The following is a 14597-nucleotide window of genomic DNA, read 5'->3' as shown; positions in this document are numbered from 1 at the left end:
GACATACATGGCAAACCACTGGACAAACTGGTAACAGCGGAAAAGCGGCCCATACAGAGATCACAAAAAAGAATGGCATAACACTACCCCGTAGCATTTGAAATTGCAGCCATATTGTAGCCTCTGGCTACACTATTTGCAATCTCCAGAATTGTATATAGGGGTACATTTTTAGAATGAGTCTATGTTCGAAAAATCTATAACCTCTCAAACGCATAACTAAAACTGGTAATGCAGATTGATCTTCCAAAAGCTGCCTCCTGATAATATAAATTGAAATAACAGGAGGCATTTTTTTTTTTAGTGAAAAAGGATTACATGCTTCAGCTTTAACTAAAATAAAACTCTGAATTTGTAAACTGGAACTCTATACGAGCTGACCGTTAATCACAGAACGAGAACTGCAGCTTGTCTATTTAGCAGCCTCATTGCCTGAGGCTACGGACTGTTTGCACTCGGTTGGTTTCTGATTGAACTCAGTTTATCACACATCTCCTTGAGAAATGAAAACATCGCACCAAATGAAATGTCATAAAGCTTTAACAAATATAACTCGTAAATAAAGCAGAACCAACTAATTGTTTCCCTCAGCGTCCTCTTTTTTTTGTGGATGAGTGCACATCAGTGGGAAGAATAGAAAGACATGATGTAAGACGGATTGTGTCAGTAATTAATAATAATATCCCCTGCCACTTTAGCCATTATCCGAGCTCATCCTCTTCCACGGCCTTTCCTTTCCGCCATTCTTTCTCTTTACCATCTTTCTCTTCTCTTTTCTGTGTATTTTTTTCTGCGTCAAGAAGGACAGTGGATTAAAAGATTAGCACCCCTAGAAGAAAAAAAGGCAAACAAAACATCATTTTATCTGACTGTTTATCCAGTCGCAGAGTGTTAAGTTTTGCCCACATTAGGCCGCTTTGAATTGCACACACACACACATGATTTCACCCTTCTCCCAGACCCAGCAGACATTTATTAGTGCACTAAACTCACTGTACTCGGGTTGAAAGCAAATCCATAGCCTTTGTGATTCTGCTAAGTACAGATTTGTGTCAGTGGAGCTGTATGCTCATACAAAGCCTGACGGATGGGATTAGAGACAATTGCACTTGTTGTATCTTATCTGCAGGTTTCTCCATTATCAAACAGGCACCTTACAGAAAAAAGCCCCCTCATCTGCCCGAGGTGATGCCTTCCTGTATATACTAATGCCCTTCATCCTTTTATTCATCTGGATTTGTCTGTTTGCTCTACCAGGATACAAAAATCCCCATGACAGCAAGTTGAAGGGCCAAGCTATTGAGATGTACATATTATGCCTTGACAGCTGTGTAAAGTTCACTATCTTTTAATGATTTTATGTTGTCGGTTAACAGCTTCAGGTTTGCTTGGAGAAAGATTGGAATATGATATACATCCATAGTTGTGAGTATATTTATGCTATCATATCGCATGATGTGTCTTCATGGGATTTTTTGGGGATTTTTTTTTTTTTTTTTAAGTACGTGCCTTGTCATCACATATTCCATGTGAGCTGCACTTTATCTAAGAGTCTGCAGAGCCAAGCATCTGGCTTTGTTAGCAGTATGAGGTTTATGCTGACAGTGTTTTTAGCGCCGTAAAAAGGACTTGTTCACACACGGTCCTGCTGAGTGGATGACACATGTACACCTGCGCTGCATTTCAGGTAATGAGGATTCGCTCAGGTGACCAGATGTGTTTGTTTTGGGTTGGTGTATGCGTGTTGCATTCCAAAAATATACCAAATGTCCTTTTATGATTTTTTTTCTAAATTGTTAAATGGTCACATTGCAAAAAAGCTAGTTTTTGTTTGTTTTTGTTAACCACTCTAATCAACAGGTATGTATGTATGTAACAGTAAATAATCTATAAATAATATGGTAACACTTTACAATAAGGTTCATTAGTTAATGCATTTACTAACATGAACTAATCATGAACAACACATGTGAAGCATTTATTAATTATAATTGAACATTTACTAATGCATTATTAACATCCAAGTCCATGCTTGTTAACATTAGTTAATGCACTATGAGTTAACATGAACTAACTATGAACTACTGTATTTACATTAACTAACGTCAACTAACATGGACAAATACAGTAGTAAATGTATTGTTCATTGTTTGTTCATGTTAGTAAATGCATTAATTAACATTAACTAATGAACCTTATTGTAAAGTGTGACCAATATTATAATAAATATATAAATAAATAAATATATAAATACACTCAGTGGCCACTTTATTACGTTTACCTTACTAGTACTGGGTTGGACCCTCATTTTGGTCCATATTAACATGATAACATCACGCAGTTGCTACAGATTTTTCAGCTGCACATCCATTATGCGAATTTTCCATTCCATCACATCTTAAAGGTTTCTTCTGGCGCTGTGACCACAGTTTACTAATACTAAAGTGGACCATCAAAGTAAAATGTTACTGAATAGTTTCTGGTTCCCACTGACAACCATAATATTTGTCCCCTTTATTAAGGGAAGTTAGTGGGTGCTATCAATAGTCTGGTCATATTATTTTTTTTATTTCGATGTAGATTGTGTCAAAGCAGCTGAACATAGATGAAGTTCTGGTTAATTGAAACTTCATTAGTCCAGTTTTCACAGTTGAAGTTCAGTTCAGTGCCTTGTAAATTTCACTGCTGAAAGCCGAAACACTGAAAAGCAAATCCAACCATGCAAATGGTAGAACAAATCACAGTCAGGTTAGAAAGAAGTTCAGTATCGGTTAATAATGACTGAATTTTCAACTCTAGGGGAAGAAGGGGAACTCTATTGGCTATTTTAAAGGGAAACTTGTCAAGTTTTCAATTGTGTAATGTTAGAGTGATGGTAGTATATGTAAATAAACAGGATGTGCTCTTTCTCAGTTTTACCTGCACTGATTCCTTTATTTGTCAACCAATGTCATTAAAACACATTATCTTGCACATTTCTGACACCTTTGGAGTTTTTAGATCTTACTTCTTCGTTTTCAATATCAATAGTCTGGTCATTCCCATTCCGTAAACCTTATCTTATGATAAATGCAATTCAATTCATTTATTTATTATTATTATTTTTAATTTACTTATTTATTTATATAGCGATTTTACCATGTAGATTGTGTCAAAGCAGTTGAACATAGAAGTTCTAGTAAATTGAAACTTCTTTAGTCCAGTTTTCATAGTTGAAGTTCAGTTTAGTCCAGTTCAGTGCCATGTAAATTTCACTGCTGAAAGCCGAAACACTGAAAAGCAAATCCAACCATGCAAATGGTAGAACAAATCACAGTCAGGTTAGAAAGAAGTTCAGTATCGGTTAATAATGACTGAATTTTCAACTCTAGGGTAACTATTGGCTATTTTAAAGGGAAACTTGACAAGTTTTCAATTGTGTAATGTTAGAGTGCTGGTAGTATATGTAAATAAACAGGATGTGCTCTTACTCAGTTTTACCTGCACTGATATATTCCTTTATTTGTCAATCAATGTCAGTAAAACACATTATCTTGCACATTTCTGACACCTTTGGAGTTTTTAGATCTTACTTTTTTGTTTTCAATATCAATAGTCTGGTCATTCCCATTCCGTAAACCTTATCTTATGATAAATGCAATTCAATTTATTTATTTATTATTATTATTTTTATTTACTTATTTATTTATATAGCGATTTTACCATGTAGATTGTGTCAAAGCAGTTGAACATAGAAGTTCTAGTAAATTGAAACTTCTTCAGTCCAGTTTTCATACACTGTAATCCCGAATAAGTTGACAAAACTCAAAAAATTTGAGGTAATCAGTTACGTCAAATTTTTTAAGTTATGAAATTATCTATTTTAAGTAAACAGAAACATTAAGTTTTGAGTTTGTTGTACTCATGCAAGACACTTCACCTAACTTAAAATACCCAAGTTACTCAGCTTATACGTTTTAATTGCAATTAACTTAATTGTTTTAATTTTTCCAAACTTTAAATACTTAGTCACCCAGCTCATACATTTTAATACCAATTAACTTAATTGCTTTAATTTCTTTCAACTTTAAATACTTAAATCACCCAGCTCATACATTTTAATAGCAATTAACTTAATTGCTTTAATTTCTTTCAACTTTAAATACTTAAATCACCCAGCTCATACATTTTAATAGCAATTAACTTATTTTTAATTATTTATCTCACCTTTACATACTTTGTCACCCAGCTCATACATTTTGATAGCATTTTTTAAAATTAACTTCTCCATCGTCAGTTTCACAAATAAAATTAGCCATTATTTTAATCTTTAAACCCCATAAATCTGTCAAAATAAATCTGTAATTTAAAACACACAGACAATACCATTTTAGACATTTATTGTTAAAGAAAAAATGTCCAACAGTACTTTCAAATTTGTCTCCTATGCAATTACAAATGTCTTAAAACGATAAAAACTATTAGACATAAAGAGATTGAAAATGAACACTATTCTGAAATTAATAAAAATTACCCACAATGTAAATATGATATCAGACATAAGAGCCTCAAGAAAAAACAACTATAAGTTTGATAAAATTTAATAATACATTAATAAGTGTAAAACTTACTCTTAAGGCATTCGTTAAAAAAAATAATAAGTGCACATTCTGTGAAGTGACTCGTTTAGTGTAAACTACACAGAAACTGTATATATATATATATATATATATATATATATATATCGTTGAAGTCAGAATTATTCGCCCCCATTTATTTTTCCCCCAATTTCTGTTTAACGGAGAGCAGATTATATATATATATATATATATATATATATATATATATATATATATATATATATATTGTAGCGAAGCAGAGGGAAAACAGCGACACAGTTGGATAAGTTTACAGACAAGTCCCCAGAGGGTGCTTTATTTACAACGTGAATGGGGTGTAAACGGTGCTCTTCTTCAAGGTGAGGTGCTCTGGTGCTCCGGGAAGTAAGTGAAGGACAGTGAGTAGTCGGATGTGGGATTGTCACGAGCTGGAGTCTGCTGTGGAGAGACAGAGACAAGCGTTAGCGCATGGAGTCATTGGGTGAATGAAGCTCATCTTCTCCTTGCGTGGGCTTGGTTTATATGCCTCTCCACTTGATGACATCAAGCTGTGAACGATCCTGTGTTGATGATGGTCCAGCTGGGTTGAATTAGCGACCAGGGCGACGTGGCATGTGTGCGCTCGTTACAATATATATATATATATATATATATATATATATATATATATATATATATATATATATTCATATATATTCAGTCTTGGTTGAACTATGATTCTGTCATTTACTTATTCCAAACCTGTTTGAGTTTCTTTCTTCTGTTGAAAAAAAAAAAAAAAAAGCTGAGACCTGTAACCACCGATTTCCACAGTATTTGTTTTCCTATTAGAAAGTCAGTGGTTACAGGTTGTCAGCTTTACTTAACTTTTGTGTTTAACAGAAGCAAGAAATTCAAGCAGGTTTGGGACAAGTGAAGAGTTAGTAAATGACAGAATTTTACATTTGGACAAACTATCCCTATATATAATAAAATGCATACTTACCAATTAAAGGTAAATAAATGTTTTGAAGTTACTACCCCAGAGACAGTCTTTATTAAGTTAAAAAAAAAAAAAAAAAGCTCTACATCAACTCATTCTTTAAGGTTTCCATGCTACGAGACTTTTTATTTTCCATCATCCATGCCAAGCAAAACTTTTTGCACAAGTTCAAAGTCCTTTACTATATATTATGTGAAGAGCATACATTAATCCATACAAGACAAGAAAGGTCTGGAAGTGTGCTGTGGGTGGTGTCCAATTCATTCTTCAGGACAACAGAGACCCTCAGTGAATGCAGGGCCAATAAAGCATCTTCAGTCAGCAGGATTATCAATCTAAAAATATAATTCAAGGATATTAATTTAAGGACAGTATCAAAATGACTGAGCCAATATTATATGATTCATCAACTATTCTTGATTACAAATATGTTATTAAGTAAAAGTTTTCAAAACTTTCATCTTTTCATTAAACATGCCTAATTGTGAAAAGAATGAATGAAGTCTTACCAGGGTGTTCCTAAAGAATCTTAAGTCACGCTCACGCAGCAAGACCAAAAGACCTCTGATAACAGTAGTCCGTCATGAACTGACATCATTCAGTTCCTGGAAATCAAGAATCAATTTTTTAAAAATTAAAAAAATAATAATAATTCAAATTATATTTTAATGTATACTTTAACACGTGACCCCGAACATACCTGCTCATCATAAACCTTTAAAAGATTAGCCAGGGTATCTGCTGTCTTGCCAGTTTTGGATGCTGTTTGCCTTAAAATTGTCATCAAATGAAATAGGTGGTGGTCCAGTTTTGCAAAGAATTTGTGGGGAAAATTCTCATTTGTAACATGTTGGTACTCTGCAAACAGCAAAAAGAAACAAGAGAGAATTTCATAAAACAAACCCACACCACAAAATATACAATTCTAGAAAAAATGTATTAATATTATTATTATGTTTCATTTACTTATCTATTTTTTACCTCAGATGAAAATCAGGTGTTGATCAGATGTTGAAAGCAGGATCTTCATGTTGTAAACTGAACTCAAGGTCTAGCTGAAGTTTCACTTTCCTTGCTGCAAAAGTATCATTGATAAATACACTGTAATATTTATTTTATCTGGATATGCCAGGCATAGTAGTACAAAATAAATATTTTACCCACCTTTCACATGCCTCCATTTAAGAACCTATCTGTAGTCAGCAACACCCGACCTACAATTCTGTATGTACAAAAAGTCACAGTGTCATTTAGCTGAGAGTGGAAGTAGTACAATTGCATGATGTCTAACGTTAACCTCCAAAACGGTTAGCAATATAGCTGATTATCATATTAGTTGATTTGATTCGATGAACACAGATTTAATTTAAACAGTTTTGAAATTTCTAAAACTGAATATGACGACAAAGAAATTTAAGGCCTGATTTTAAAAGCTAGAAATAACAAAACTTACCTTATTGTCTAATGATGTAAATATATATAGACTAAAATATTTATATTTTTAAGATATAAATATATTTTAAGCTACAAAATTTGCACATCAGAAAACTATGTCTTGTTTAGCACGTCTTGAATATTTTGTTTTGTTATTATTTTATTTAATAACATAATTTTGTATTAATGTGTTATAGATATGCATACTTTGTTTTTTAGGCTGTTTATATTTTCTCCAGAGTAAACATTTAAAAAAATAGACTGAAAAAAAAAAACTTTTATCATACCATTAAAATACATTTGACCTAAATGACATTTAAACTCATTTAACTGATCGCATTAATCAGGTAATCATTGATATGCAAAGATGTCATCTTAAGCGCGAGGAAATATAAAGTGTTGATCAGTGCTGGTGATTGAGGTAAAGTTAGTTTTATATTTACACATTCAGACTTTCTCCTTAATAATATAATTTCAGAAAGGTAATTTTTGCATATTCTTAATGGTGAAATCATATTAGCAGCCAATGACTTTCAAAGTACAACATTGTCCAGTCAAAAAAATATAGTGCATTTAGTGTAATGTTGTTTTCATGTCATACTTGCATGTAATTTCAGAACAAATAGACAAAGTACCATGGTAAACAATTTATGGAGCGAGTCACAAGTTGTTACTAAATGAATGTATGAATATAAAACCAACTTTACCTCAATGTGGTAGTGTAAAATGAAGCTCTGCTCTGTACCTGCTCAGGTGAGGAGCGCAGCTTAAATGTTCTCCGTCAGGCTATCCTCATACATGGATCAGCAAGCAACAAGCTGCGTGTGACATTAAGTTTTGAGACTACGTTTTTGCGCGTCATCAGAAAATACCGTTTAGTGTTTAGGCGGAGATCATTTGAGTTATGATTAACGTCACGTTTCTTGCGCCTTTCGTTTCCGAAGTGCCTACAGATCGCGAAGATAATACCACATTCACATACTGGATGGAGTTCAGCGCAGCGCCATGACATGCGGTTGTGAGAGCGCGCGTCTCCATGACAACTTCAGCACAGGCTGAGAAAAGGCATACTCGCGCCAAGATTTAAATTTTTTTGAAAAATGTAATCTGCCGATTTTAAATATTTTTGTCTTTATCACACTCTGTTAAAATTCAGAGTTAACACATTACAACTAACGCTAACGTTGCACTGATTCTAACTTTTTAAACAGTAATGTTAACGTTAGTTAGCAACAAGTGAGGCTAAACATGTTTTCTGTAATGTACGACATGTAAACGCACCCTGATTAACTCTACATTACATTGAACTGTTACTGTGATTATATTAATTAAAACATACATTTAATATTTCTTGGATTTGTAAATATTTTACTTACTGTAGTGTGAAGCGAGGCCGATCCGCCATCTTGAAAAAAACGAATGAAGCATGAGCACGTACGTGAACCTGGATGACGTCAGACGCAAAATCATTGGGCTGACAGATTTTGAGTTAATAGTTTATATTGTTTATCCTGATCTGTTATTGTCATTGTGTTCTTTTGTGTAAATTGTTGAATTTTGTATGTTTGTTATTGAAGTCAATTAAAAAAAAAAAAAAAAAAAAAAAAAAAAAAAAAGATTTTGAGTTAATGAAACTTTAAAGAGACATTTTGTATAAATTAAACCCAGCAGAATTGTTCACCTTACTTGAAAGATTAAATTTTTTCAAACTCAAAAATAAGAAAAAGTTCTAAATACTCATCAAGGTTAATTAAGATAAACGAATTTTAATGATTTAAGTTAATAGAACTCAATTCAATTAATTAGTTACAGCATTAGGGTTTACAGTGTAGTTGAAGTTCAGTTTAGTTCAGTTCAGTGCCATGTAAATGTCGCTGCTGAAAGCCGAAACACTGAAAAGCGAATCCAACGATGCAAATGGTAGAACAGTCAGGTTTAAAAGAACTTCAGTATTAGTTAAAAATAATTGGATTTTAAATTCTAGGTAAACTATTGGCTATTTTAAAGCGGAGCTTCACAAGTTTTCAGTTTTGTAATGTTAGAGTGGTGGTAGTATATGTGAATAAACAGGATGTACTCTTTTTCAGTGTTACCTGCACTGATATATTCCTTTATTTGTCAGCCAGTGTCAGTAAAACACATTATCTAGCACATTTTTGACACCTTCAGAGCTTTTGTAAAAACTATAGATCATACTTCTTCATTTTATATAACGGCTCACTGACAGTAGAATTGAGCCTGGTGCTTTAAGGGTGCTGAAGTTTTCCTGCCTTTTTGGCACTTTTTATTGTTTTCTCCAGTCATGTAGCACAGATTTAAAAAATGCCTCTCTGCTGCACAAACTGCCAAATTTTATTCAAGCCCCACCTTTATAACCCTTTTAATTGTGAAGCAGGGCTACAGGCATCACATTAAGTGTTAAAACTTCTCAACTATTATACGCATGAGTGTGCATCTCTTTTTACGGTCAAATCTCAACCACAAGAGTGGAACTGATGGCTACTGAAGTAAAAGGACAAGTCAAAAAACTTGTATCTGTCTTTTGTTCGAGCTTGCAAGCGTATCTCGCAAATAACCTTCTGCGCTAAAAAATTATAGTCAGAGATCAATAGACCCCATCACCCTGCGATATGGCCATTCTAATATATCCCTCCCATCTCCCCTGGTTGCATCAAATTTTATGGAGAGGGGCTTAGTCGATTGCACCAGATATATAAGAGTAGGGATTGGCACCTGGGAAAGAGGCAACCACAAATGAGGCACTTTGAAGTGAGACGTTTGATGCTTCAAGGGAAAGAGACTGAGAATGGAGGGCAACAGTGGGGGGAAAAAAGGAGAGCCATCATGTGGACTTTGAATTCCCACTTTCTATACTTGAAATATTGCATGAATCGCGATGATTACAAGTCGCATCTTTGGTGTAACTTTGCAAAAGTAGAACTTTTCTGAGTTACAGCACCAGCGTGGGAATTGGGAAGGCACAGTCTTGAGAATGGCAGTAATGCAAGGAATTAATCAAACGCTATTTTGTCACAGTTCACATAAACTTGATACACAAATGTATGAAAACAGCAACCGAGTTAATGGCATCATTTCACAGCCATTCATCTTGGCCTCTTATCATCGTGTTAAGAATCCATCTGACGCTTTGATTGATCTCCACAGCCAGAGATTATTTAAGGTTTAAATTGCATAGCACTCTATTTTTCCCCCCACCAGCGTCTTATTCGTTTGAGTTTGTAAAGGTCTTACTTTGTATATTTGATCTGCTTGTGGACTGTACAAATGCATAGTGCTGAGAGCAGGGTGAACTGAATATATACTTTAGACGATTTACCAGGGTTTTTTGTTTTTGTCTTTCTGTCTGACTGTCTCTTCTTTTCTTCTCGCTGTTTCTATTTTCTGCAAGTTTTTGATAATGAATTCTCTCAGTGAACGTTCTCCCGTGGCCACTCCAAAGTTGCTATTGCCTTTCGAAAGTGTAGTTTGTCCTTTCAGAGTGTTTTGTCTGTCTGTACATTAATGAAAGGGAATCACCTCAGCCGCAGAAGTGATGTCTGTAAGTTTAATGAGATTGTTTTGAAAAAGGATCTCATGCATCAGGGAGCTGTGTGGGAAATGGTGATAATTAGTGCTGTCTTTCATAGATTCTGGTGATTCAGGTGTCTGTGTAAGGAAATAATGTAACTAATATTGGAGGGTTGTTTCAGTGAATGTTCAACCATGCCAAGACCAAACAGTCAGACTGAATTACTTACTGTATGTTCACTGATTAAACTGAACAAATCAATCAATCATTTATTTATTCATTGTCCTTCGGCTTGGTTCCTTATTTATCAGGAGTTGCCACAGCGGAATGAACCGCCAACTATTCTGGCATATTTTTTACACTGTGGATGCCTGTCTAGCTGCAACCCATTACTGGGCAACCCCCGTACACTGTTGCATTCAGACACGTACTCATACACAATGGCCAATTTTGATTGCAGTTCACCTATAGCACATCTTTGGATTATGGGGGAAACCGAATCACCCAGAAGAAATATGCAAACTCCACACAGAAATGCCAAGTGGCCCAGCTGGGATTCGAACCAGTGACCTTCTTGCTGTAAATTGACAGTGCTAATCACTGAGCCACTGTGCTGCTGTCAATCAATCAATAAAAAAAGCAACCAACACATTCTGAAAGCAGGTTATTATTGCTAGCTTTTTTTTTTTTTTTTTTTTGGCTTTTAAGAGGCAATGCTGTTTTACTGATTAGATGTGATGTGGTGATGTAACATTTCACATTTTTTAAATAAAAATAAATCTTTAAGTGATGATAATTCTTTAAAAACACCTTTCAGCAGCCTCTATAATGTTTGGCTTTGAGAAAAAAAAAATATGCTGTGATTCACCTCATAACTGTTTGGTCTGGTTTATGGCTTGCAATGCTATTGTAGTGAGTGCGGCGTGCAGGTGCTGCTCATTAACACTTGCATCATGGGCCTCAAACCACTCCCATGGCTCTCGCCCCTGCCCCACTCGCTACAAAAACTGTTGCTGCGTCCCAAATGGCACACTATACACTATGCACTCATGCACTATGTACTTATGCACTTACACACTCAACAGGATAGTATATGTAGTGTTGTCCCAAATGGCATACTAATGTTTTTTTTACTAAGCGGAAATTCAAACCGTTTCCCTGATGACGTTTGACGGTTGCCAAATCAGTGAAATAAACGACTGAATTATCAGATAATACCTGCCGTGAGTATAACCGCATTCACCATCGGGAGGCGCTATAATCACTCTCGTAGAAGAATTTTACTTTCACCATCCAAAATAAATAAAGTTATTCAACATGTGTGCCCGATAGCTCCGCCTTTTCCGCTACGTAAGCAAACCTGCGGTCGTTGAGTGCGTGAAGTGTCCAACACACTACTTGCAATATTTATACTACAAAATAGCGTAGAATAGTGCATAAGTATGCGATTTGGGACGCAGCTTGTGTTTAATCCGTACTAGAAAATATACTTTTGCAACCGGTGCTGCTAAACAAGTGGTCGTTTATATTCCAATCTATTTTATTTGTTTAAAAACAAAATCCATCAAATATTCTAGTTATAGGCCAGCTAGATTATATAATAATTATTCATTCATTCATTTTCTTTTTGGCCTAGTCCCTTTATTAATCAGGGGTCGCCACAGCGGAATGAACCGCCAACTTATCCAGCATATGTTTTATGCAGCGGATGCCCTTCCAGCTGCAACCCAGCACTGGTAAACACCCACACCCTCATTTACTCACATACACTACGAGTAATTTAACATACCCTAACATATACATATTTATACAACAGTTCTGTCTGGTTCTTAAATCTGATTGGTTGATTGCTGTGCGATATTCTGCAATGACAGCATTTGTACAGCCTCCTTACTTTTCTGTACTCCGCCCTCATACAGCGACAAGCAGAGACACTCTACAGTTTGACAAATATTACTGCTTTTGGACAACATAATGTACTTTTGAGTTTTTTTAGTCGAGAATGTAGTTGTTTAGATTGCAACTATGCTGTTTATTTATAAGGATAGTGCCTATTTTTAAATATTTATAATTTCTGAAAGACAGCACGTTGACAGCTATGAGCCAAATATAAATACTCACTGGCCACTTTATTAGGTATACCTTACAAGTACTGGGTTAAACCCTCTTTTGTAAGTTTGTCAGAACTGCCTTTTTCCTGCATAACTGCCTTAATCCTTTGTGGCATAGATACAACAAGGTACTGGGAATATTCTTCATAGATTTTGGTCTATACTGACATGATAGCATCACCCAGTTGCTGCATATTTGTCAGGTCCACATCCATGATGCGAATCTCCTGTTCCACCACATCCCAAAGGTGCCTTATTGAATTAAGGCCATTTGGGTACAGTGAACTCATTGTCATGTTCAAGAAACCAGTCTGACAGTCAGAGACGATTTGTGCTTTATGACATGGCGTGTTATCCTGCTGCATCAAAAGATGGCTACACTGTGGTCATAAAGAAATAGACATGGTCAGCAACGATTCTCAGGTACGCTGTGGCATTGACACAATGCAATGCTCAATTGTTATTATATATTGTACCTTCATAAATATATCTTTTAAATTAATATTTTCTATAGGATGCATTACAATAATATATTTGCACATATGCATTAAATTAGTCAATACTGAAGCCAAATCTGGAGCTCATCTAACAAAATAACTTATGATAACAGTTTGTACAAAACATTTGTAGCCCAAATGTATATGTTAGAGAAAAATATTAAATAATTGTGTAGTTTTTTCTTCTATTTGTAAAGATGAACAACATTTTATGTTAATAAATTTTGTTTTTTTTTTAATAAATCAGTATATAATATATAACCTTTAAAATAAATAAACAAAAATAAATATATAATATGTTGCCTACATTTACTGAGAAATGGATAAAAATTCTCATTTTTAAAATGGGGTGTTCTAATTTATGCTGAATAAATTTCAGTAAATAAATCTGCAGTTTCCATGGCTTCACTTTGTCATTTAAAGTTCTCAAAACTAACTCCATGGAACAAAACTGCTCATGTTGTCATTTGAAACATGGGATGTGCAAGGACACTGCAACACCTGTGAGCCATTTGGTAGAAAAAGAAAATAAAAGAAGCTGGCTTTTACTCATTTCCTGAATACATCTGTAACCACAGGTCCCTTTTTTTCAATAGCAATATCTCACTCTCTTTTTTAATTCAATATCTCTCTGTCTCCCGTTCCTTTTCACTCTCCATCTCCACCGTCTGACACTTGAATCTCCTCACTTGCTTTTTAAATGTACCCATTTTCATTTCTACCACATGGCCGTGGTTTCAAAGAGCGGGGACTCGTGTCGCCTGTAGTTGGTAGTGGGACGTGGGCGAACAATGGCTGCCTGGCACACGTCTTAAATCTCGGGACTCATGAGGCTTGTTCAGTTCCTTTTTAGAAATGGCACCCGCATTGTTCACTTATTTTATCTCCTTTCTCCTCCTCTTGCAGACACATCCTGGGGTCTTAACCTCAAGGAGAGCTGGAGACAAGGCAGACGCTGTCAGATAAAGAGCAGGAATGAATGCTGGAGTCGTGGCGTACTGTATTCGGTGTGCGTGTCGTCATCGACAGTCAAAGCTATCTCTTCTGTGCAGATTCAAAACATTGCTGCTCCTCTCAGTCTCTTAAAGTTGAATGATTTTTTTTTTTCCCATTAAGGCCAGACTTGAGCAGAACATTCAGTAATACATATAAATGTGTGTGTTGCTCACGGGAACTAAGATCAATGCTTGTCAAATGCCAAATGTGAGTAAAAATCAGCAATTATTTAATTTCAAAGTCCGCTCTGTACCGTATTGATATATATGCAGTCTTATGAATTTTATACATGAGCAGTTCATGTTTATAGTGTTTTCATTGTCTCAGAGCAGCTCAGTTTGGAGTTTGAGTCCCTTGTGTGCCAAACATCTTTCAAAGTCTGTGACGAGAAAGGTTTACAAATCTGGATTAATTATAGAAGCATTTCAGAAGAGTGCTGCAGAAGTTTCT

At 35.1% G+C, this 14597-nt stretch overlaps 2 long non-coding RNA genes across 4 annotated transcripts in view; one reads left to right on the top strand and one right to left on the bottom strand.

The window, feature by feature from the left end:
- The window catches only part of LOC147834003 (uncharacterized), a 152227-nt gene that overhangs the window by 42538 nt on the left and 95092 nt on the right, over positions 1 to 14597 (top strand). The gene's annotated exons all lie outside the window — the stretch shown is intronic.
- Positions 4883 to 8435, bottom strand: LOC137487605 (uncharacterized). 3 transcript variants are annotated; one of them, XR_015506966.1, is made up of 7 exons: positions 8391 to 8435; positions 6745 to 6802; positions 6562 to 6655; positions 6281 to 6438; positions 6090 to 6185; positions 5786 to 5915; positions 4883 to 5036 (listed from the first exon to the last, which is right to left on the bottom strand). It is a non-coding gene; the product is annotated as an uncharacterized LOC137487605 (long non-coding RNA). The 3 variants fall into 3 exon arrangements; XR_015506965.1 differs by lacking the exon at positions 4883 to 5036 and adding an exon at positions 7760 to 7832 and having other exon boundaries at positions 5612 to 5915; XR_015506964.1 differs by lacking the exon at positions 4883 to 5036 and having other exon boundaries at positions 5612 to 5915.

Source organism: Danio rerio, chromosome 14 (genome assembly GCF_052040795.2).
Source record: "Danio rerio strain M-AB ecotype USA chromosome 14, GRCz13ab, whole genome shotgun sequence".
Classification (NCBI taxonomy): domain Eukaryota; kingdom Metazoa; phylum Chordata; class Actinopteri; order Cypriniformes; family Danionidae; genus Danio; species Danio rerio.
Note: the sequence above shows the minus strand (reverse complement) of the source record. Positions and strands in the feature narration are given on the sequence as shown.